Genomic DNA, 26,129 nt, shown 5'->3' with positions numbered 1-26,129 from the left:
GTCGTTCCTGGTTGTGGACCAACCCTCGGCGTATTATATCATCATCGGCCGCCCGACTCTCAATCGGTTGAAGGCCATAACGTCCACCTACCACCTGATGATGAAATTCCCGACCGAGAAGGGGATCGCCATAATATTGAGAGACCAATCGATGGCAAGGATGTGCTACATCCAAGAGGTGGACGGAAATGGAAAGGGAAAGATGGTGAGCACCATCTTCCAGCTCGGGGACAAATTCCCATGCAAGATTGAGGAAGGGGGCACCTTCGGAGAATTGGACCAAAGGGACAATGTCGAGCGTCGGAAGGGGGAGACACCGGATGACCTCGTTCCCGTCGTGCTGGACGACGCCAAGCCTGACCAAGTAGTCAAGGTAGGCGCCCAGCTCCTGTCCGAAATCCGACTCTAGCTCGCAACCTTCCTCCGCGAGTTCAAGGACGTCTTCGCGTGGACACACGCCGACATGCCGGGGATCGACCCCGAGATAATGGTCCACCGCCTCAACGACGACAAGAGGGTGACCGAGCGCGTCCAACTGAGACGGGCGTTCAGTGGAGAGAGGTACCAAGCCATTGGTGAAGAAGTTGGCAAACTTCTCGCCGCCAACTTCATCAGAGAGGCGGAACACCCCAAGTGGGTGTCCAATGTCGTTATGGTCAAGAACCCGAATGGGAAGTGGCGAATTTGCATCAACTACAAAGACCTCAACAAGGCCTGCCCGAAGGATAGCTTCCTTCTCCCGAGGATCGAGCAACTTGTGGATGCCATGGTGGGCCACGAGCTACTAAGCTTCATGGATGCCTACTCAGGTTACAATCAGATCCGCATGCACGAGCTGGATCAAATCAAGACCACCTTTGTTACGAACCGCGGACTTTATTGCTACAAGGTCATGCCCTTTCGCCTAAAAAACGCGGGTGCAACGTATCAAAGGTTGGTGAACCGAATGTTCGCCAATCAAGTTGGCAAAACGATGTAGGTCTACATGGACGACATGCTAGTCAAAAGCCTCAAGGCCCACGACCACGTTCGAGATCTCAGGGAAATGTTCACGATCCTGCGGCGCTACAAGATGAAGCTCAACCCCAACAAGTGCGTTTTCGGGGTGGAGTCCGGAAAATTCATGGGCTACATGGTGAGCTGCCGTGGGATTGAAGCTAATCCCGAGAAGATTAGGGCGATCTTAGAGATGAGATCACCATAGAAAGTCAAAGAAGTACAGAGTTTGACGGGGAGGATCGCCGCTTTAACGCGATTCGTTTCCAAGGCTACCGATAGGTGCCAACCATTTTTCAAGGCGTTGAAGAAGACTGACGGGTTTTTTTTGGACAAAGGAGTGCGAGGAGGCGTTCCGCGAAATGAAAGCCTACTTCAGCTCCCCCCCGTTCCTTGCAAAACCAAAGGATGGCAAGACCTCGTATATCTACCTCGCGCTTTCCGACAGGGCCATGAGCGCGGTTCTAATACGCCAAGAAGACAAGGTTCAATGGCCGGTTTACTATGTTAGCAAGGCGCTCCTCGACGCCGAGACTCGATACCCAGAAATCGAGAAATTGTCCCTCGCCCTCGTCACGAGCGCGAGAAAGCTTCGGCGCTACTTCCAGGCGTACCCAGTCGTGGTGCGTACGGGATATCCCATCGAGAAGGCCTTGCAAAAAGGTACCTCTTCTCGAATGGCCATATGGTCCCAAGAGCTGGGTGAGTACGGCGTCGAGTTTCAACCGAGAACCGCTATCAAAGGCCAGGCCCTCGCCGATTTCGTGGCCAAATTCACCAACGCACCCTCAACTGATGAGGGCAACAAAGGCAATGAGAACGAGGAAGACAAGGAGAATGACCATGATGGGTCGTCAAAGAAGAGGACCAAAAACCCGATAGGGCCGGTCTGGGACTTACATGTGGATAGCGTGTCAAACGCCCAGGGGCTGGCACCGACGTCGTGCTCACAAATCCCGATAGGGAAAAACTGAGATACGCCCTGCGATTCGAGTTCAAGGCTTCCAATAACGAGGCAGAGTACGAGACTCTGATCGTTGGCTTGGAGTTGGCAAACAAGCTAGGCGTCCAAAACCTGCGCATCCACTGTGACTTGCAGCTGATTGTGAACCAAGTTAAGGGTGACTACGTAGCCAGAGAGCCGAACATGGTCGCATATTTGTCGAAGACCCAGAAGAATCTAGAGGTCTTGTCGTTGTTCGAGATAGTCCAAGTTCCACGAGAGGCGAACATTGACGCCGATGCCCTGGTGCGCCTTGTGTCCGAGATAGATGAAGAAGGAGAAGGCAGCGTCCCAATAAAAGTACTGACTCGACCCTACGTCTCGAGAGGTGACGTAGGGGTGGTTAACGGAACTCCGCCTCCCTCGTGGAGTACCTTAGGTGAGGGGTCGTCCCCGAAGACAAAGAAGAGGCTAGAAAGCTGAGAAGCTTGGCGCTGAAATATACAATGAGGGAAGACAACTTGTTCAAGAGAGGCTACTCCATGCCCCTTCTCCGTTGCTTGACCGAAGTCGAGGCGAAAAAAGCGCTCCGCGAGGTGCACGAAGGGGTGTGCGGAAACCATGCCGCCGGATAATCTTTGGCCTTGAAGCTTCTAAGGCTCGGGTACTTTTGGCCTACCTTGAAAAAGGATTCCCGCAAATGGGACAAAAAATGTGACAAATGCCAAAGGTTTGCCCACGTCCCGCGCCAAGCGCCGGCCCCGTTGTGCCTGATCGTTGTACCTTGGCCCTTCGCAAAGTAGGGAATCGACCTCATCGGTGAGCTACCCACGGCCCCAAGGCAGTACAAGCACGCGATCGTGGTCATCGATTACTTCACAAAATGGGTAGAGAATGAGCCGCTAGCAAAGATCACTGAGGCGAACACGGCGAGCTTCATCTGGAAAAACATCGTCTGCTGCTTCGGGATCCCCGCATCCATTGTGACCGACAACGGAAAGCAATTCGATAATGCGCGCCTCCGAGACGTATGTGAACAACTAGACGTCAGCAAGACTTTCTCTTCTCCCCGTCATCCTCAAGCCAACGGTCAAGTCGAGGCAGTCAACAAGAAAATCAATGAGAACCTGAAAAAGAAGCTGGAAGAGAGAAATGGGGCTTGGGCCGAGGAGCTTCCCATGGTCTTATGGGCATACCGAACCACCGCGCGAAACGCGACCGGCGAAAGCCCGTTCGCTCTCGCATTCGGCATTGAGGCCGTGGTTGTTGGAATCGATCTAGGGTTTGAGAAAATAATTAACGCTTCGGTAAGCGGCGGAATTTTAAAAATTTTCTTTTACAAGTAAAACAGTTTTTACTAACCTAGACAAGTGCAAGTACATGTAATTAAAAACCAATATGAGCTAGAAGTTTACTAACCTTTCTTGAAGCTTGAACTTTGAAGAAGCTTGTGGAAAGTTTGCAACGCTCGTCTCCCCTCGCAGCACGTCTCTCTTCCTTTCCTCGGCACCTCGAGCAACCACGAAAGTTTCTATCACTAAATCACTCGAAAAGAAGGAATCAGTGAGTGGGCACTTTTAAACGCTACGACTTAAGAACGAGTCTCGAAGTCATAGAGCTAAACACTAGGTCGAGTGAGGACCTAGGTGCCAAGACAAGAAAAAATCGAAAATAAACTAGAGAGAGAGAGAGAGGATTTTCGGCCAACAATGTCTAGAGAGAGAGTCTCTCAATCTCTAACTTATGTTGAATGAATGAAATGAAGGGAATGAGGGTCCTATTTATAGGAGAGGGGTTGGCCTCGGAAAGAAGTAGTTTCCTCTTATTTTCCAAGCCTTTATGAGCAATCTTTTATTACCCATACCTATCAAAATAGGCGCCCATCTCATACAATCCACAAGGGATTAGTTTCCTCTTTTGTTTCCCTTCTTGGTTGCCATGGCCGATTCTCCTTGTTTCCTCATAGAGGAAATTTGTTTCCTCTTTTTCTTTTGGCAAGTATCTTGATACATTTATGCACAAAATATTCTCTTTCTCTTGGGTATTTTGGGCGCCCATCTCTCATCTAGAAGGAGCTTCTAGAAGCTTCTTCATTTGTTCATGACAACATGAGAAAAGCCCATTAAGAATTTTCAATAAAATTCTTATGAAATGAAATTAATCCACAAGGCCCAATAAAAAAGTTATGGCCGAGTGACATTAAGTCATCAAATGAACTTGTCAAAAAATTTATTGACATTCATTTCATCCTTTGTCTCAAAAGACAAAAATACCCTTTTGACTATTTTCGTTCTTGTTTTGACTTAGCTTCCACTTTAACTATTCCTATCGATGTGATTCGTGACAGTGACCTCATGGACCCAAATGAACAAAGCTTGAGCTAAACACTTGGACTCAAAAGTTCACAAACCTTTTCCAAGTTTAGCTTAATGCCAACTGACTCCACTAAAGAGCTGACACTGAAAATCTCTCGGTTCAAATGAATTTATTTTCTACTCAAGAATTCGACCTAATTATGATGAGCGGATCCACTGAATATTATCTATGTTTACCCTTCATGAATGTCATCAGCTAGTCGGGATTTACTAAATTACCATTTTACCCTTCTAGCTGTTATTTCCTCAACTCCTTTGTCGCTTGTGAATAAGTTAGAAACAATGTATTAACGAGGAGCTAACAAGTCACATTGTTTCATCCAAAAAGAGTCAGGACTCAATTTGGACACTGGCCTGTTCATTTATTCACACTCCAAGGAACAAAGCATGAGGTGACATACATTACAGTTCAGCAATCTTGTACATGAATTCCATATCTATGAGAACTTCACAAAGTTACTCATGACAGACTCACAACTTAGTACTTCACCAATAGGCCTTGTTCGGAATCACATAGTGAGTCCGAACTTTGACTTTCTCAAATGAGAATACTAAGGTGTGAAATGGCATGTCTCATTTCAGGATTAAGGTAAGCATGATGCAATTCATACATAGTGACTTCGAGACATAAGAGGTTAAATGGTTTGTTCTTATATTGTCTCTAGAAGTGCACTGGTCAATTCAGTATCTTCGGAAGATACCTAGAAGAACTATAGAGTCCCCAACTCTCAATGCCTCATAACCAGACATCATAGATTCTTCTAACAATCATACTGAGGTCAATAGTCCTTTGACCCTAAGATTGCGAATATATCATTTTAAGCAAACTACGAAGAGTTTGTTCATGCAAATCTACATTTGTCTCTTCGTAAGTTGTTAAGTTTGTTTATGGACTAAAAGACTAAGGTTTTATCATAAAGCTTCAAACAAAGAAAGAATGAATGAACGTTTCAACTTTATTAATGAATAAGCAATTACAAGCAAGAGTCTTCGTAAGACTATGTGACATCAAATGTACATAAATACACACTACAACTCTTCTTGTGGGCACCATTGACAACAAACTCCCACTTGACTCAAAGAAGATGTGTGTAGTCGTTCATGCCTAATCCCTCTCGATGTTGGTCGAAGACCATGTTCGCTAGGGCCTTGGTGAATGGATCTGCCAGAGATCTACTTCACCTCCACGTCTCCGCGTTGCGCGATCTCTCGAATCAAATGGTATTTCCTCTCAATGTGCTTAGAGCGCTTATGGCGTCTAGGTTCCTTTGAGTTAGCGACAGCCCCACTATTATCACAATAAAGGGTCATGGGCTCGTCGACGTTTGGAACAACTTCCAAATACTTAAGGAATTTTCTAAGCCATACAGCCTCTTTGGATGATTCACAAGCAGCCACATATTATGCTTCCATTGTGGAGTCAGCAATGCAAGATTGCTTAATACTTCTCCACACAACAGCTCCACCATTAAGGATGAACACAGATCGCGAAGTGGATTTCCTGGAATCCTTATCCGCTTGAAAATCGGAGTCGGTATATCCCGTCATAGTCAGGTCAGTACCTGAGAATGTAAGCATCAAGTTCCTAGTTCTTCGAAGATACTTAAGAACATGCTTAACAGCAATCCAGTGCTCGGGTCCAGGGTTGGATTGGAAACGACTAACTACGCCAACGACGAAACTGATGTCAGGTCTAGTGCAAAGCATGGCATACATGAGGCTTCCTACGGCAGAGGCGTAAGGAATCTTCCTCATGTCTTCAATCTCTTGTGCAGTCTTGGGAGACTGGTCCTTAGAGAGTGAAACTCCATGCCTAAAGGGTGTTTGACCCCTCTTGCAGTCTTGCATCGAGAAGCGATCCATCACCTTATCAATATAAGATGCTTGAGAGAGCGACAGGGTCCGGTTTTTCCTATCTCGAAAGATTTGGATTCCCAGAATGTATGCGGCTTCTCCTAGATCCTTCATATCGAATTGCTTTGCCAGCCAGACCTTAACCTTAGATAACTTACCCACGTCATTACCAATGAGTAGTATATCATCGACATATAGTACCAGAAACACAACTTTACCTTCGTGTATTAACTTGTAAACACAAGGCTCATCTATCGACTGTTCAAAGCCAAAGCTTTTTACAGTTTCATCGAATCTAATATTCCATGACCTAGATGCTTGCTTTAGTCCATAAATGGATTTAACCAACTCACAAACCTTGGTCTCTTGACATTTATCCACGAAACCGTCTGGTTGAGCCATGTAAATGCGCTCGTCAAGATTGCCATTCAGAAAGGCTGTCTTGACATCCATTTGCCAGATCTCATAGTCGAGAGCTGCAGCTATGGATAGGAGTATGCGGATGGATTTAAGCATCGCGACTGGCGAGAAGGTTTCTTCATAGTCAATCCCTTCTTGTTGGGTATAACCCTTCGCCATAAGTCGTGCTTTGAACGTCTCAACGTTCCCATCAGGACCCCTTTTCTTCTTGTATATCCACTTACACCCTACGGGTTTAATCCCTTCAGGAAGGTCTACAAGTTTCCAGACTTTGTTGACATACATTGAGTGCATTTCAACTTTCATGGCGTCAAGCCAAAGGTTTGATTCAGAACAAGCCATCGCTTGGCTATAGGAAACAGGATCATCCATGTCAGAGACGGCTGCAAGAGAGTCTCCATAAGACATGTACCTGTCAGGCTTTTGAGTAGCCCTCCCACTATGTCTAAGTACTACTTGACGAGATTCTGTAGTGTTAGGTTGTGTTTCAGTTGGGGTAAGAACAGTTCTTACAGATGAGGTAGAAGCTTCCTCACCCAACTTTTCTTCAAGCACAATTTTGCTTCTAGGTTTTGCATCTTTCATAAAGTCCTCCTCGAGGAAACGAGCATTCGTGCTAACGAAAGTCTTATTGTCCTCGGGACTATAGAAAGTAAAACCTTTGGTTTCCTTCGGATATCCTACAAACAGGCACAATTCTGACCTACTAGCCAACTTGCTAGTCTTTTGCCTCAGCACGTGTGCAGGGCAGCCCCAAATTCGGATGCGGCCAAGATTCACTTTACGGCCAGTTCATCGTTCATAAGGAGTACCAGGAACCATTTTTGGACGGAACTTGGTTCAGAATATAGGCGGCTGTTTCAAGGGCATATCCCCAAAAGGAAAGCGGGAGTGATGAGTAACTCATCATTGATCTAACCATCTCCATAAGAGTTCGGTTTCTTCTCTCTGACACTCCGTTTTGTTGAGGTGTGCCAAGTGCGGTAAGCTGAGAAGCGATACCTTCTTCTTTAAGAAAGTCATCGAACTCTCCAGACATATACTCACCACCTCGATCATATCGAAGGGTTTTGATCACTTTGCCAGTTTGCTTTTCCACTAAAGCCCTAAAGACCTTAAATACGTTAAAGGTCTCGGATTTGTGTTTGAGCAAATAGACAAACCCATATCGTGAGTAATCATCGGTGAAGGTAATGAAGTATTCGTATCCTCCACGTGCCTGTTGGCTGAGCGGACCACATACATCAGAATGTACTAGTTCCAGCAGCTCAGTGGCTCTTCGACCCTTATCGGAGAAAGGTCGCTTAGTCATTTTTCCTTCTATGTAGGATTCACAAGTAGGTAGTGAACCTATTGCAGAGGCTTGGAGTGGACCGTCCCTCACAAGTCTCTTAATCCTATCTAGACTGATATGACCAAGTTGTTGGAATCGATCTAGGGTTTGAGAAAAAGTTTAACGCTTCGTTAAGCGGCGGAATTTTAAAAATTTTCTTTTTAAGTAAAACTAGTTTTTACTAACCTAGACAAGAGCATGTACATGTAAATAAAAACCAATATGAGCTATTAAAGTTACTAACCTTTCTTGAAGCTTGAACCTTGTAGAAGCTTTTGGAAAGTTGCAACACTCGTCTCCCCTCGCAGCACGTCTCTCTTTCTTTCCTCGGCTCCTCGAGCAACCACGAAAGTTTCTATCACTAAATCACTCGAAAAGAAGGAATCAGTGAGTGGGCACTTTTAAACACTACGACTTAAGAACGAGTCTCGAAGTCGCAGAGCTAAACACTAGGTCGAGTGAGGACCTAGGTGCCAAGACAAGAAATAATCGAAAATATAAACTAGAGAGAGAGAGAGGAAGGGGCGGCCAAGTCTAGAGAGAGAAGCTCTCAATCTCTAAAACTTTGCATGAATGAAAAGTGTGGAATGAGGCTCCTATTTATAGGAGAGGTCTCACCTTCAATAAGGTAGTTTCCTCTTCTATAGAATATCACATACTCATGAGCCAATTTCCCTTTTCCTTCAAAGAGGTGCACGTCCAAGACAAAACAAGTAAGTCCTTGGATTTGTTTCCTCTTTTGTTTGCTTCTCTCTTGACCACATTTGGGCGCCCACCATGTTTCCTCTTAGGGGAAATTTGTTTCCTCTTTTTCTTTTGGCAAGTATCTTGATACATTTATGCACAAAATATTCTCTCTTCCTATTGGTATTATGGGCGCCTATCACCTTCTAGAAGGGGATTCTAGAAGCTTTTCCATTTTGTTCATGACAACATGAAAAAGGCCCATTAAGAATTTTCAATAAAATTCTTATGAAATGAAATTAATCCACAAGGCCCAATTAATCATATTATGGCCGAGTGACATTAAGTCATCAAATGAACTTGTCAAAAAATTTATTGACATTCATTTCATTGTCTCAAAAGACAAAAATACCCTTTTGACTATTTTCGTTCTTGTTTTGACTTAGCTTCCAGTTTAACTATTCCTATCGATGTGATTCGTGACAGTGACCTCATGGACCCAAATGAACAAAGCTTTAGCTAAACACTTGGACTCAAAAGTTCACAAACCTTTTCCAAGTTTAGCTTAATGCCAGCTGACTCCACTAAAGAGCTGACACTGAAAATCTCTCGGTTCAAATGAATTTGTTTTCTACTCAAGAATTCGACCTAATTATAATGAGCGGATCCACTGAATATTATCTATGCTACCCTTCATGAATGTCATCAGCTAGTCGGGATTTACTAAATTACCATTTTACCCTTCTAGCTGTTATTTCCTCAACTCCTTTGTCGCTTGTGAATAAGTTAGAAACAATGTATTGACGAGGAGCTAACAAGTCACATTGTTTCATCCAAAAGAGTCAGGACTCAATTTGGACACTGGCCAGTTCATTTATTCACACTCCAAGGAACAAAGCATGAGGTGACATACATTGCATTTCAGCAATCTTGTACATGAATTCCATATCTATGAGAACTTCACAAAGTTACTCATGACATACTCACAACTTAGTATTTCACCAATAGGCCCTGTTCGGAATGACATAGTGAGTCCGAACTCTGACTTTCTCAAATGAGAATACTAAGGTGTGAAATGGCATGTCTCATTTCAGGATTAAGGTAAGCATGATGCAATTCATACATAGTGACTTCGAGACATAAGAGGTTAAATGGTTTGTTCTTATATTGTCTCTAGAAGTGCACTGGTCAATTCAGTACCTTCGGAAGATACCTAGAAGAACTATAGAGTCTCCAACTCTCAATGCCTCATAACCAGACATCATAGATTCTTCTAACAATCATACTGAGGTCAATAGTCCTTTGACCCTAAGATTGCGAATATATCGTTTTAAGCAAACTACGAAGAGTTTGTTCATGCAAATCTACATTTGTCTCTTCGTAAGTTGTTTAGTTTGTTTATGGACTAAAAGACTATGGTTTTATCATAAAGCTTCAGACAAGGAAGATTGAATGAACGTTTCAACTTTTTATTAATGAATAAGCAATTACAAGCAAGAGTCTTCGTAAGACTATATGACATCAAATGTACATAAATAGACACTACTACTCTTCTTGTGGGCACCATTGACAACAAACTCCCACTTGACTCAAAGAAGATGTGAGTAGTCCTACATGCCTAATCCCTCTCGAAGTTGGTCGAAGACCATGTTCGCTAGGGCCTTGGTGAATGGATCTTCCAGAGATCTACTTCACCTCCACGTCTCCACGTTGCGCGATCTCTCGAATCAAATGGTATTTCCTCTCAATATGTTTAGAGCGCTTATGGCTTCTAGGTTCCTTTGAGTTAGCGACAGCCCCACTATTATCACAATAAAGGGTCATGGGCTCGTCGACGTCTGGAACAATTTCCAAATACTTAAGGAACTTTCTAAGCCATACAGCCTCTTTGGATGCTTCACAAGCAGCCACATATTCTGCTTCCATTGTGGAGTCAGCAATGCAAGATTGCTTAATACTTCTCCACACAACAGCTCCACCATTAAGGATGAACACAGATCCCGAAGTGGATTTCCTGGAATCCTTATCCGCTTGAAAATCGGAGTCGGTATATCCCGTCATAGTCAGGTCAGTACCTGAGTATGTAAGCATCAAGTTCCTAGTTCTTCGAAGATACTTAAGAACATGCTTAACAGCAATCCAGTGCTCGGGTCCAGGGTTGGATTGGAAATGACTAACTACGCCAACGGCGAAACATATATCAGGTCGGGTGCAAAGCATAGCATACATGAGGCTTCCTACGGCAGAGGCGTAAGGAATTTTCCTCATGTCTTCAATCTCTTGTGCAGTCTTGGGAGACTGGTCCTTAGAGAGTGAAACTCCATGCCTAAAGGGTGTTTGACCCCTCTTGCAGTCTTGCATCGAGAAGCGATCCATCACCTTATCAATATAAGATGCTTGAGAGAGCGACAGGGTCCGGTTTTTCCTATCTCGAAAGATTTGGATTCCCAGAATGTACGCGGCTTCTCCTAGATCCTTCATATCGAATTGCTTTGCTAGCCAGACCTTAACCTCAGATAACTTACCCACGTCATTACCAATGAGTAGTATATCATCGACATATAGTACCAGAAACACAACTTTGCCTTCGTGTATTAACTTGTAAACACAAGGCTCATCTATTGACTGTTCAAAGCCGAAGCTCTTTACAGTTTCATCGAATCTAATATTCCATGACCTAGATGCTTGCTTTAGTCCATAAATGGATTTAAGCAACTCACAAACCTTGGTCTCTTGACCTTTATCCACGAAACCGTCTGGTTGAGCCATGTAAATGCGCTCGTCAAGATTGCCATTCAGAAAGGCTGTCTTGACATCCATTTGCCTGATCTCATAGTCGAGAGCTGCAGCTATGGATAGGAGTATGCGGATGGATTTAAGCATCGCGACTGGCGAGAAGGTTTCTTCATAGTCAATCCCTTCTTGTTGGGTATAACCCTTTGCCACAAGTCGTGCTTTGAACGTCTCAACGTTCCCATCAGGACCCCTTTTCTTCTTGTATATCCACTTACACCCTACGGGTTTAATCCCTTCAGGAAGGTCTACAAGTTTCCAGACTTTGTTGACATACATCGAGTGCATCTCAACTTTCATGGCGTCAAGCCAAAGGTTTGATTCAGAACAAGCCATTGCTTGGCTATAGGAAACAGGATCATCCATGTCGGAGACGGCTACAAGAGAGTCTCCATAAGACATGTACCTGTCAGGCTTTTGAGTAGCCCTCCCACTACGTCTAAGTACTACTTGACGAGATTCTGATGAGTTAGGTTGTGTTTCAGTTGGGGTAAGAACAGTTCTTACAGATGAGGTAGAAGCTTCTTCACCCAACTTTTCTTCAAGCACAATTTTGCTTCTAGGTTTCGCATCCTTCATAAAGTCCTCCTCAAGGAAACGAGCATTCGTGCTAACGAAAGTCTTATCGTCCTCGGGACTATAGAAAATGAAACCTTTGGTTTCCTTTGGATATCCTACAAACAGGCACAATTCTGACCTACTAGCCAACTTGCTAGTCTTTTGCCTTAGCACATGTGCAGGGCAACCCCAAATTCGGATGTGGCCCAAACTTACTTTACGGCCAGTCCATCTTTCATAAGGAGTACCAGGAACCGTTTTAGACGGAACTTGGTTCATAATGTAAGCGGCTGTTTCGAGGGCATATCCCCAAAAGAAAAGCGGGAGTGATGAGTAACTCATCATCGATCTAACCATCTCCATAAGAGTTCGGTTTCTTCTCTCTGACACTCCGTTTTGTTGAGGTGTGCCAGGTGCGGTAAGCTGAGAAGCGATACCTTCTTCTTTAAGAAAGTCATCGAACTCTCCAGACATATACTCACCACCTCGATCAGATCGAAGGGTTTTGATCACTTTGCCAGTTTGCTTTTCCACTAAAGCCCTAAAGACCTTAAATACGTTAAAGGTCTCGGATTTGTGTTTAAGCAAATAGACAAACCCATATCTTGAGTAGTCATCAATGAAGGTAACGAAGTATTCGTATCCTCCACGTGCCTGTTGGCTGAGCGGACCACATACATCAGAATGTATTAGTTCCAGCAACTCAGTGGCTCTTCGACCTTTATCAGAGAAAGGTCGCTTAGTCATTTTTCCTTCTATGCAGGATTCACAAGTAGGTAGTGAACCTATTGCAGAGGCTTGGAGTGGACCATCCCTCACAAGTCTCTTAATCCTTTCTAGACTGATATGACCAAGTCTTAAGTGCCATAGGTGTGTTGATTTTGTTAGATCGGAGGATTCAGAAAGTTTGATCCTCTTTGGCTCCCTAATTAGATCATTATCTATTTCGGTGTCTAAAAGAGAAGGTTGAGTGGGATAGATGTAGAAAAGAGCATTCTTCATACATGCGTCAGTGACAAAAGAATTATCAGGAAACGAAATACGAATTCCATTCTTAATGAACTTTAAACAATAATCTTGCTCACGAAGACGAGCAACGGATATTAAGTTCTTCCCAAAGGTAGGAACAAAATAAACATTATTCAAGTTTATAGTACGGTCTTCAAAAGACAATGTCACGGATCCCACAGCCTTCGCAGACACCAGGCTCCCATCACCCCATTTGAAACAGAACTCGCCTTCCTCTAAGCTTTTGGTTTTCTTGAAACCATTCAAGGAACAACAAATATGGTTAGTAGCAGCGGAGTCAATAATCCACGATGATACATTATCAGCTACTAAGCATGCTTCGGTAACTAGTACAATACTATGTTCCTTTGCTTTGAGATAGGCGGGACAGTTCTTTTTATCGGCCTTGTAAGGTCTCTTCACAGTTCCAGAGGCGGAGGCTTTTGCTCAGTAGCATGTGCCTCTCCTTGATTCCTCTTTCTCTTAGTGAAACCTACAGCAGTGTGAAGTTCTTCCATAAGCTTGGTAACAGTGTACTCTAGCTTGTTAATGGAGTAGTTCATCTTGTAGGTATCAAGAGATGCGGGGAGAGTTTCTAAGATCACATCTATGACATTCTTCCCATCAATCTCAGATCCTAGGATTTCCATTTTACTCAGATGACTAATGATCAATATCATAAAGTCTCCAACAGGAGTCCTAGCCTGCATATGACAGTTCATAAACTGTCGGACTGCTTGTAGCCTTGTTTGACGTCTTTGCCCTCCAAACATCTCAAGGAGATTGTAGAGCATGTCAGCGGCAGTCTCGAAGTCACGATGTTGCTCTTTCAGCATATTGTTCATAGATGCCAAGATATAGCACCTCACAATCTCATCGGATCGAAGCCAGGCCGCTAAGGCATCATTGTCCTCTTGAGTTGAATCATCATTCGTCAGAGGAGGACACGGGGTGGTGAGTACCCTTTTGTGCTTGTTAACGGTAGGTATTATGTCGAGGTTACGTTTCGAATTTACGTAGTTTTCGTTTTCGAGTTTATTCGAGGAAAGAAAGATTGAGAGATGTTTGAGAGACATATTGCCTATTTAAGTTGAAACAAGTTTATGATTAGTCTTTGGTTTAGGATTTAAGTTTGTTTAAGACTTTATAAAATCCAAAGGTGTTATGAACGAAATGACACTTTACTCCTTCGAGGGAAGGCCGCAACGAGTCTCCTTTCATAAGTAAATGACTCATCATTAATGCATAGCCAAGATGTCAATACATCAATTTTGACTAGCCACCTTGTAAATTGGTTTGATCACTCACATCCTTTCGCAGGGCCTCGAGGGAGGATTACTAGGGATTGAGTCTAAGTGTGTAACCAACCACTTAGTCCAAAAGATTGACTTTGAAAAACAATCCGCCGAGGGGAGGTCTTGTCATCATCGTCTCACTCTCGGACGTAGCTCATTGAGCAATGATCAGAGCAAAGCGCCCTTGAGTACTCTCATTTAAGAGAGGGCCACGAGGGTGACTCTTAGTCCGGCGACACTTGCACTTTTCATTAGTGTTGGGGATCGTGGGTTACAAACAACAAGTATAACCCTCCCACTTAGTTTTTGGAGTTGGTTCATCGACTCTTTTAAGTTCGGAAACAAATTTCCTAGTTAGAGAGCGACAGAGCGGACAACTAGAAGAGAATCCTAGATCGACATGTTCAGAGCAGTATTAGTGCATAAAGGCACAAGGGACATACTCGATCTTTTCCTATTTTCTATTTCGGGAAAGTGCGTGAGGGAAGTGTGAACTTCAACTCACTCGAACACTTGAAAGCTTGAGATTACACATCTTTTTATTTTTCGGCTTGTCTACAAGGAGACCTCCCACTCAAATTTTCAAGAGCATATAGATTTTGAACATATGTGATATAGATATAGTTTTGAAAACATTTTGAAAATTTATTTGATTTGGATGACAAAATATTTTTCAAGTTTGAAAGTGAAAGCGGTTTTTCAAAATTCAAACTAGTTTTGTAAAAATTCAATTTCAATTAAACTTTCAAAAATCAAAACATTTTAATCTTACACATCATGTTTATAATCATATGAAAAACATTTTTGCTCAAGAAAGTTTTCTCATTAGAGTTCTATAACTCATGGTAGTGGGGTTTGAAAATCCGGATTTCTAAAAAACTGGAGTTTCAGACAGCCGCGCACCTCGGAGTAAAATCGCCATATCTGGCGGCTCCGATGTCCTTTTCAGCCAAAACCGGTGGCATTGGACAGAGGACAGACAGAGCTTTAATTTGATTCAAGAATCATTAAATTTCGATTTCTGAGAAGAGAGTTATGCCGCTTTTAATGCGGGTTTACATTCCAGCTCGAAGAAAAAGAAATAAATTAAAGCTTCGTCCTTTTAGATGCGAAAAAGAATCGAGTGTAACGGAACGTTTTAAGATGTTGTTTAAAGCTTTTATTTGTGTTTTATTAGCAGGGTAATAACATAGAATAAAAGAAATAACAACATGCATGAAACGATTCAAGTAAATAAACGAAACTAGCAAGAAAATAAAACTAGTCACAAAATTTACTCGAAAATTCTCAAACCTTTAAAACACGTTTTTCAATATAAAAAATTAAAAACTTTTAGAACTGATTCTAATGTGTTTTAACATCATCCCAAACTCATAGAAAATCAACATGCTTTTTAATTTAAAGACATGAGCAATAAATTAAAAAAAAAAACTAAGATTACAATTCTAACTTGTCACATAATTAGTAAACTTTCGAAAACGATTTTCAAGCTCATAATTTTAAAACATGCACATGCATTCCTTTGACCATAGCTCTGATACCATTTGTTGGAATCGATCTAGGGTTTGAGAAAAAGTTTAACGCTTCGTTAAGCGGCGGAATTTTAAAAATTTTCTTTTTAAGTAAAACTAGTTTTTACTAACCTAGACAAGAGCATGTACATGTAAATAAAAACCAATATGAGCTATTAAAGTTACTAACCTTTCTTGAAGCTTGAACCTTGTAGAAGCTTTTGGAAAGTTGCAACACTCGTCTCCCCTCGCAGCACGTCTCTCTTTCTTTCCTCGGCTCCTCGAGCAACCACGAAAGTTTCTATCACTAAATCACTCGAAAAGAAGGAATCAGTGAGTGGGCACTTTTAAACACTACGACTTAAGAACGAGTCTCGAAGTCGCAGAGCTAAACACTAGGTCGAGTGAGGACCTAGGTGCCAAGACAAGAAATAATCGAAAATATAAACTAGAGAGAGAGAGAGGAAGGGGCGGCCAAGTCTAGAGAGAGAAGCTCTCAATCTCTAAAACTTTGCATGAATGAAAAGTGTGGAATGAGGCTCCTATTTATAGGAGAGGTCTCACCTTCAATAAGGTAGTTTCCTCTTCTATAGAATATCACATACTCATGAGCCAATTTCCCTTTTCCTTCAAAGAGGTGCACGTCCAAGACAAAACAAGTAAGTCCTTGGATTTGTTTCCTCTTTTGTTTGCTTCTCTCTTGACCACATTTGGGCGCCCACCATGTTTCCTCTTAGGGGAAATTTGTTTCCTCTTTTTCTTTTGGCAAGTATCTTGATACATTTATGCACAAAATATTCTCTCTTCCTATTGGTATTATGGGCGCCTATCACCTTCTAGAAGGGGATTCTAGAAGCTTTTCCATTTTGTTCATGACAACATGAAAAAGGCCCATTAAGAATTTTCAATAAAATTCTTATGAAATGAAATTAATCCACAAGGCCCAATTAATCATATTATGGCCGAGTGACATTAAGTCATCAAATGAACTTGTCAAAAAATTTATTGACATTCATTTCATTGTCTCAAAAGACAAAAATACCCTTTTGACTATTTTCGTTCTTGTTTTGACTTAGCTTCCAGTTTAACTATTCCTATCGATGTGATTCGTGACAGTGACCTCATGGACCCAAATGAACAAAGCTTTAGCTAAACACTTGGACTCAAAAGTTCACAAACCTTTTCCAAGTTTAGCTTAATGCCAGCTGACTCCACTAAAGAGCTGACACTGAAAATCTCTCGGTTCAAATGAATTTGTTTTCTACTCAAGAATTCGACCTAATTATAATGAGCGGATCCACTGAATATTATCTATGCTACCCTTCATGAATGTCATCAGCTAGTCGGGATTTACTAAATTACCATTTTACCCTTCTAGCTGTTATTTCCTCAACTCCTTTGTCGCTTGTGAATAAGTTAGAAACAATGTATTGACGAGGAGCTAACAAGTCACATTGTTTCATCCAAAAGAGTCAGGACTCAATTTGGACACTGGCCAGTTCATTTATTCACACTCCAAGGAACAAAGCATGAGGTGACATACATTGCATTTCAGCAATCTTGTACATGAATTCCATATCTATGAGAACTTCACAAAGTTACTCATGACATACTCACAACTTAGTATTTCACCAATAGGCCCTGTTCGGAATGACATAGTGAGTCCGAACTCTGACTTTCTCAAATGAGAATACTAAGGTGTGAAATGGCATGTCTCATTTCAGGATTAAGGTAAGCATGATGCAATTCATACATAGTGACTTCGAGACATAAGAGGTTAAATGGTTTGTTCTTATATTGTCTCTAGAAGTGCACTGGTCAATTCAGTACCTTCGGAAGATACCTAGAAGAACTATAGAGTCTCCAACTCTCAATGCCTCATAACCAGACATCATAGATTCTTCTAACAATCATACTGAGGTCAATAGTCCTTTGACCCTAAGATTGCGAATATATCGTTTTAAGCAAACTACGAAGAGTTTGTTCATGCAAATCTACATTTGTCTCTTCGTAAGTTGTTTAGTTTGTTTATGGACTAAAAGACTATGGTTTTATCATAAAGCTTCAGACAAGGAAGATTGAATGAACGTTTCAACTTTTTATTAATGAATAAGCAATTACAAGCAAGAGTCTTCGTAAGACTATATGACATCAAATGTACATAAATAGACACTACTACTCTTCTTGTGGGCACCATTGACAACACAAGTCTCAAGTGCCAGAGGTATGTTGATTTTGTTAGATAGGAGGATTCAGAAAGTTTGATCCTCTTTGGCTCCCTAATTAGACCATTCTTCATACATGCATCAGTGACAAAAGAATTAGAAAAAGAAATACGAATTCCATTCTTTATAAACTTTAAATAATAATTTTGCTCGAAAAGTTGAGCAACAGATACTAGGTTTTTCCCAAAGGAAGGAACATAATAAACATTATTCAAATTTAAAGTTCGATCTTCAAAAGATAGCGTCATGGATCCCACAGCCTTCGCAGACACCACGCTCTCATCACCCCACTTGAAGCAGAAGTCGCCATCCTCTAAGCTTTTGCTTTTCCTAAAACCAGTCAAGGAGCAGCAAATATGGTTAGTAGCAGCGGAGTCAATAATCCACGATGATACATTATCAGCTACTAAACAGGCTTCAGTAACAAGTACAATACCTTTTGCTTTGGTTTTGAGGTAGGCGGGACAGTTCCTACGCCAGTGACCAGGCTTGTTGCAGTGGTGGCACTTGTCGTTAGACTTGTCCACCTTCGGAGCCTTTGGCGCCTTCTTCTTCGTGTGAACCTTAGGTTGGTTCTTCTTCTCGGCGTTGCGAGGTCTCTTCTTAGATCCAGAGGTGGAGGCAGTAGCATGTACTTCTCCTTGAGCCCTCTTTTTCTTAGTGAGTGCCTCAGCGGTTTGAAGTTCCTTCATGAGCTCGGTAACAGTGTACTCTAGCTTGTTCATGGAATAATTCAACTTGAAGGTATCAAAGGTTTCGGGGAGAGTTTCCAAGATCATATCTATTTTAGTCTCCCCATCAATCTCAGATCCAAGAATCTCCATTTCGTTTAGATAGCTAATGATCAGCATCATATGATCTCTAACGGGAGTTCCAGCCTTCATACGACAGTTCATGAATTGTCGGACCGCTTGTTGCCTAGCTTGACGTCCTTGCCCTCCAAACATCTCATGGAGATTGTAGAGCATATCGGTGGCAGTTTCATAATCACGATGTTGTTGTTGCAACACATTGTTCATCGATGCCAAAATATAGCATCTCGCAATCTCATCGGATCGAAGCCAGGCCGCCAGGGCGTCTTTCTAATCTTGCGTCGAATCTTCATTCGTTTGAGGACAGGGGGTTGTGAGAACCCATTTGTGCTTGTCGACAGTAAGGACTATGTCGAGGTTACGTTTCCAGTCGACGTAATTGTCGCCTTCGAGTTTATTCGAGGAAAGAATTGTAGAGAGAGGGTTGAGAGACATATTGCCTATAAAAGTTGAAACAAGTTTATGATTAGTCTTTGGTTTAGGATTTAAGTTTTATTAAGACTTTTATAAAATCCAAAGGTGTTATAAACCAAACGATAATTTACTCCCTCAAGAGAAGGCCGCAAAAAATCTCCTTTTATAAGTAAATGACACATCATTAATGCTAAGCCAAGATGTCAATACATCTATTTTGACTAGCCACCTTGTAAATTGGTTTGATCACTCACATCCTTTCGCAGGGCCTCGAGGGAGGATTACTAGGGATTGAGCCTATGTGTGCAACCAACCACTTAGTCCAAAAGATCAGCTTTGAAAAACAATCCCCCAAGGGGAGGCCTTGTCATCATTGCATCACTCTCGGACGTAGCTCATTGAGCAATGATCGAGGCAATAACGCCTTGGAGTACTCACATTTAAGTGAGGGTCGCAAGAGCGGCTCTTAGTCCCACGTTATTGCATCTTTCATTAGTGTTGGGGATCGTGGGTTACAAACAACGAATATAACCCTCCCACTTAGTTTTTGGAGATGGTTCATCGACTCTTATAAGTTCGGAAACAAATTTCCTAGTTAGAGAGCGACAGAGCGGACAACTAGAAGAGAATCCTAGATCGACATGTTTAGAGCAGTATTAGTGCATAAACGCACAAGGTACATACTCGATCTTTTCGTATTTTCTATTTCGGGAAAGTGCGTGAGGGAAGTGTGAACTTCAACTCACTCGAACACTTGAAAGTTTGAGATTACACATCCTTTTATTTTTCGGCTTGTCTACAAGGAGACCTCCCACTCAAAATTTCAAGAGCATATAGATTTTGAACATATGTGATATAGATATAGTTTTGAAAACATTTTGAAAATTTATTTGATTTGGATGACAAAATATTTTCAAGTTTGAAAGTGAAAACGGTTTTTCAAAATTCAAACTAGTTTTGTAAAAATTCAATTTCAATTAATCTTTCAAAAATCAAAACTTTTAATCTTACACATCATGTTTATAATCATATGAAAAACATTTTTGCTCAAGAAAGTTTTCTCATTAGAGTTCTATAACTCATGGTAGTGGGGTTTGAAAATCCGGATTTCTAAAAAACTGGAGTTTCAGACAGCCGCGCACCTCGGAAAAAAATCGCCATATCTGGCGGCTCCGATGTCCTTTTCAGCCGAAACCGGTGGCATTGGACAGAGGACAGACAGAGCTTTAATTTGATTCAAGAATCATTAAATTTAGATTTCTGAGAAGAGAGTTATTCCACTTTTAATGCGGGTTTACTCCAGCTCGAAGAAAAAGAAATAAATTAAAACTTTGGTCCTTTTTAGGTGCGAAAAAGAATCGAGTGTAACGGAACGTTTTAAGATGTTGTTTAAAGCTTTTATTTGTGTTTTATTAACAGGGTAATAACATAGAATAAAAGAAATAGCAACAAGCATAAAACGCATACGGTAAATAAAAGAAACTAGAAAGACAAAGTAACTAGTCACAAAATTTACCGAAATTTCTCAAACCTTTAAAACACGTTTTTCAATATAAAAAATTTAAAAATTTTAGAACTGATTCTAATGTGTTTTAAAAACATCCCAAACTCATAGAAAATCAACATGCTTTTTAATTTAAAGACAAGAGCAATAAATTAAAAAAAATCTAAGATTACAATTCTAACTTGTCACAAAATTAGTAAACTTTCGAAAACGATTTTCAAGCTCATAATTTAAAAAAAAACATGTACATGCTAATCTTTGACCATAGCTCTGATACCATTTGTTGGAATCGATCTAGGGTTTGAGAAAATAATTAACGCTTCGGTAAGCGACGGAATTTTAAAAATTTTCTTTTACAAGTAAAACAGTTTTTACTAACCTAGACAAGTGCAAGTACATGTAATTAAAAACCAATATGAGCTAGAAGTTTACTAACCTTTCTTGAAGCTTGAACTTTGAAGAAGCTTGTGGAAAGTTTGCAACGCTCGTCTCCCCTCGCAGCACGTCTCTCTTCCTTTCCTCGGCACCTCGAGCAACCACGAAAGTTTCTATCACTAAATCACTCGAAAAGAAGGAATCAGTGAGTAGGCACTTTTAAACGCTACGACTTAAGAACGAGTCTCGAAGTCGCAGAGCTAAACACTAGGTCGAGTGAGGACGTAGGTGCCAAGACAAGAAAAAATCAAAAATAAACTAGAGAGAGAGAGAGAGGATTTTCGGCCAACAATGTCTAGAGAGAGAGTCTCTCAATCTCTAACTTATGTTGAATGAATGAAATGAAGGGAATGAGGGTCCTATTTATAGGAGAGGGGTTGGCCTTGGAAAGAAGTAGTTTCCTCTTATTTTCCAAGCCTTTATGAGCAATCTTTTATTACCCATACCTATCAAAATAGGCGCCCATCTCATACAATCCACAAGGGATTAGTTTCCTCTTTTGTTTCCCTTCTTGGTTGCCTTGGCCGATTCTCCTTGTTTCCTCATAGAGGAAATTTGTTTCCTCTTTTTCTTTTGGCAAGTATCTTGATACATTTATGCACAAAATATTCTCTTTCTCTTGGGTATTTTGGGCGCCCATCTCTCATCTAGAAGGAGCTTCTAGAAGCTTCTTCATTTGTTCATGACAACATGAGAAAAGCCCATTAAGAATTTTCAATAAAATTCTTATGAAATGAAATTAATCCACAAGGCCCAATAAACAAGTTATGGCCGAGTGACATTAAGTCATCAAATGAACTTGTCAAAAAAATTATTGACATTCATTTCATCCTTTGTCTCAAAAGACAAAAATACCCTTTTGACTATTTTCGTTCTTGTTTTGACTTAGCTTCCACTTTAACTATTCCTATCGATGTTATTCGTGACAGTGACCTCATGGACCCAAATGAACAAAGCTTGAGCTAAACACTTGGACTCAAAAGTTCACAAACCTTTTCCAAGTTTAGATTAATGCCAACTGACTCCACTAAAGAGCTGACACTGAAAATCTCTAGGTTCAAATGAATTTATTTTCTACTCAAGAATTCGACCTAATTATGATGAGCGGATCCACTGAATATTATCTATGTTTACCCTTCATGAATGTCATCAGCTAGTCGGGATTTACTAAATTACCATTTTACCCTTCTAGCTGTTATTTCCTCAACTCCTTTGTCGCTTGTGAATAAGTTAGAAACAATGTATTGACGAGGAGCTAACAAGTCACATTGTTTCATCCAAAAAGAGTCAGGACTCAATTTGGACACTGGCCAGTTCATTTATTCACACTCCAAGGAACAAAGCATGAGGTGACATACATTGCATTTCAGCAATCTTGTACATGAATTCCATATCTATGAGAACTTCACAAAGTTACTCATGACAGACTCACAACTTAGTACTTCACCAATAGGCCTTGTTCGGAATCACATAGTGAGTCCGAACTTTGACTTTCTCAAATGAGAATACTAAGGTGTGAAATGGCATGTCTCATTTCAGGATTAAGGTAAGCATGATGCAATTCATACATAGTGACTTCGAGACATAAGAGGTTAAATGGTTTGTTCTTATATTGTCTCTAGAAGTGCACTGGTCAATTCAGTATCTTCGGAAGATACGTAGAAGAACTATAGAGTCCCCTGCTGTCAATGGTGCCCACAAGAAGAGTTGTAGTCTTTATTTTGTACATTTGATGTAATAAAGTCTTATGAAGACTCTTGCTTGTAATTTCCTATCTATTCATTAATAAAGTTGAAACGTTCATTCATTCTTTCTTTGTTTGAAGCTTTATGATAAAACCTTAGTCTTTCAGTCCATAAACAAACTTAACAACTTACGAAGAGACAAATGTAGATTTGCATGAACAAACTCTTCGTAGTTTGCTTAAAACGATATATTCGCAATCTTAGGGTCAAAGGACTATTGACCTCAGTATGATTGTTAGAAGAATCTATGATGTCTGGTTATGAGGCATTGAGAGTTGGGGACTCTATAGTTCTTCTAGGTATCTTCCGAAGGTACTGAATTGACCAGTGCACTTCTAGAGACAATATAAGAACAAACCATTTAACCTTTTATGTCTCGAAGTCACTATGTATGAATTGCATCATGCTTACCTTAATCCTGAAATGAGACATGCCATTTCACACCTTAGTATTCTCATTTGAGAAAGTCAAAGTTCGGACTCACTATGTGATTCCGAACAAGGCCTATTGGTGAAGTACTAAGTTGTGAGTATGTCATGAGTAACTTTGTGAAGTTCTCATAGATATGGAATTCATGTACAAGATTGCTGAAATGCAATGTATGTCACCTCATGCTTTGTTCCTTGGAGTGTGAATAAATGAACTGGCCAGTGTCCAAATTGAGTCCTGACTCTTTTGGATGAAATAATGTGACTTGTTAGCTCCTCGTCAATACATTGTTTCTAACTTATTCACAAGCGACAAAGGAGTTGAGGAAATAACAGCTAGAAGGGTAAAATGGTAATTTAGTAAATCCCGACTAGCTGATGACATTCATGAAGGGTAAACATAGATAATATTCAGTGGATCCGCTCATCATAATTAGGTCGAATTCTTGAGTAGAAAATAAATTCATTTGAACCGAGAGATTTTCAGTGTCAGCTCTTTAGTGGAGTCAGTTGGCATTAAGCTAAACTTGGAAAAGGTTTGTGAACTTTTGAGTCCAAGTGTTTAGCTCAAGCTTTGTTCATTTGGGTCCATGAGGTCACTGTCACGAATCACATCGATAGGAATAGTTAAACTGGAAGCTAAGTCAAAACAAGAACGAAAATAGTCAAAAGGGTATTTTTGTCTTTTGAGACAAAGGATGAAATGAATGTCAATAAATTTTTTGACAAGTTCATTTGATGACTTAATGTCACTCGGCCATGACTTGATCATTGGGCCTTGTGAATTAATTTCATTTCATAAGAATTTTATTGGAAATTCTAAATGGGCATTTTCTTATGTTGTCATGAACAAGTGAAGAAAATTCTAGAAGCCTTTTCTAGAAGATTATGGGCGCCTACCCTATAGAGAAATAGGAGAGTTTATTTTGTGCATAAATGTATTTAGATACTTGCCAAAAGAAAAAGAGGAAACAAATTTCCCACACATGCATGGGGAATTTCGGCCAAGTGAGAAAAGGGCAAGCCAAGGAACAAAAAAGGAAACAAATCCAAGCCTCTAGGAGGCAGCCTTGGGCGCCCAAGATGGAATGGGAAATAAAGGATTTTTGCTCATGAATATGTGATATTCTATAGAAGAGGAAACTACCTTATTGAAGGTAAAACCTCTCCTATAAATAGGAGCCCCATTCATCACATTTCATTCATCCAAGTTTAAGAGATTTAAGAGACTCTCTCTCTAGAACTTTGGCCGAAAATCCTCTCTCTCTCTCTCTAGTTTATTTTCGATTTTTTCTTGTCTTGGCACCTAGGTCTTCACTCGACCTAGTGTTTAGCTCTGCGAATTCAAGACTTGTTCTTAAGTCGTAGTGTTTAAAAGTGCCCACTCACTGATTCCTTTTATTTCGAGTGATTTAGTGATAGAAACTATCGTGGTTGCTCGAGGTGCCGAGGAAAGAAAGAGAGACGTGCTGCAAGGGGAGACGAGCGTTGCAAACTTTCCAAAAGCTTCTTCAAGGTTCAAGCTTCAAGAAAGGTTAGTAAACTCTTAGCTCATATTGTTTTTTTAATTACATGTACTTGCTTCTTTGTCTAGGTTAGTAAAAACTGTTTTTACTTGAAAAGAAATTTTTTAAAATTCCGCCGCTTCCCGAAGCGTTTAATCTTTTTCTTAAACCCTAGATCAATTCCAACATCCCCAACTCTCAATGCCTCATAACCAGACATCATAGATTCTTCTAACAATCATATTGAGGTCAATAGTCCTTTGACCCTAAGATTGCGAATATATCGTTTTAAGCAAACTACGAAGAGTTTGTTCATGCAAATCTACATTTGTCTCTTCGTAAGTTGTTAAGTTTGTTATGGACTAAAAGACTAAGGTTTTATCGTAAAGCTTCAAACAAAGAAAGAATGAATGAACGTTTCAACTTTATTAATGAATAAGCAATTACAAGCATGAGTCTTCGTAAGACTATATGACATCAAATGTACATAAATACACACTACAACTCTTCTTGTGGGCACCATTGACAACAGTGGTACCTGTCAAGACCAAGCTGCCAACCTTGCGCATCGAGGAGTATGAAGAAGCCGCCAACGATGAAGCAATCAGGCTCGGTCTGGATCTCCTAGACGAGAAGAGGGCGGACGTACTCTCCCACCTTGCCGCGTAGAAGAGAAAGGTCGAGAAGTACTACAATTCCAAGGTCAAGCTGCGGAAGTTCGCCGACGGAAGCCTCGTCCTTAGAAGAGTGTTCCAAAACACCAAGGTGCATGGAGCGGGAGTTCTTGGCCCCACCTGGGAAGGCCCGTACCGCGTGCGTCGAGCCATTCACAACGGCACGTACGAGCTCAAGAACCTGGAGGGGCTCATGTTCACACACCCGTGGAACGCGGAACATCTACGGCAATATTACCAATAAGAAGCCCGCTCCCGATTTCCCCATGTTTTGTTGTTTTAATCTTATTTCCGGTTTAAGCGAAAGACAATTACAAATTTCAAATAAGGCCAACGGCCTGGGAATGTAATTTTAACTACTTTGACATGATAATTGGATTACATTTCACTTCAAAACCTTTATCCTATAGTATTATAATTTCTAGTCTCCTCTACGAGTACACAAGAAACTTGGGAGGCTAATGAGGATAACAGGTACACATCCCTCGTGCGACGCCCTCGCACGACTCGACACTTCGCGCACCGAGAGGTAGCGAAATGTCAACAAATCGGATCCGCGCACCGGACCTCCGACCCTACACATCCCTCGCGTGACGCCCTCGCACGACTTGACACTT

This window comes from Urtica dioica, chromosome 1 (genome assembly GCF_054948205.1).
Source record: "Urtica dioica subsp. dioica isolate 48M chromosome 1, U.dioica_male_clone48M_v1_H2, whole genome shotgun sequence".
In the NCBI taxonomy this organism is placed as follows: Eukaryota; Viridiplantae; Streptophyta; class Magnoliopsida; order Rosales; family Urticaceae; genus Urtica; species Urtica dioica.
Note: the sequence above shows the minus strand (reverse complement) of the source record.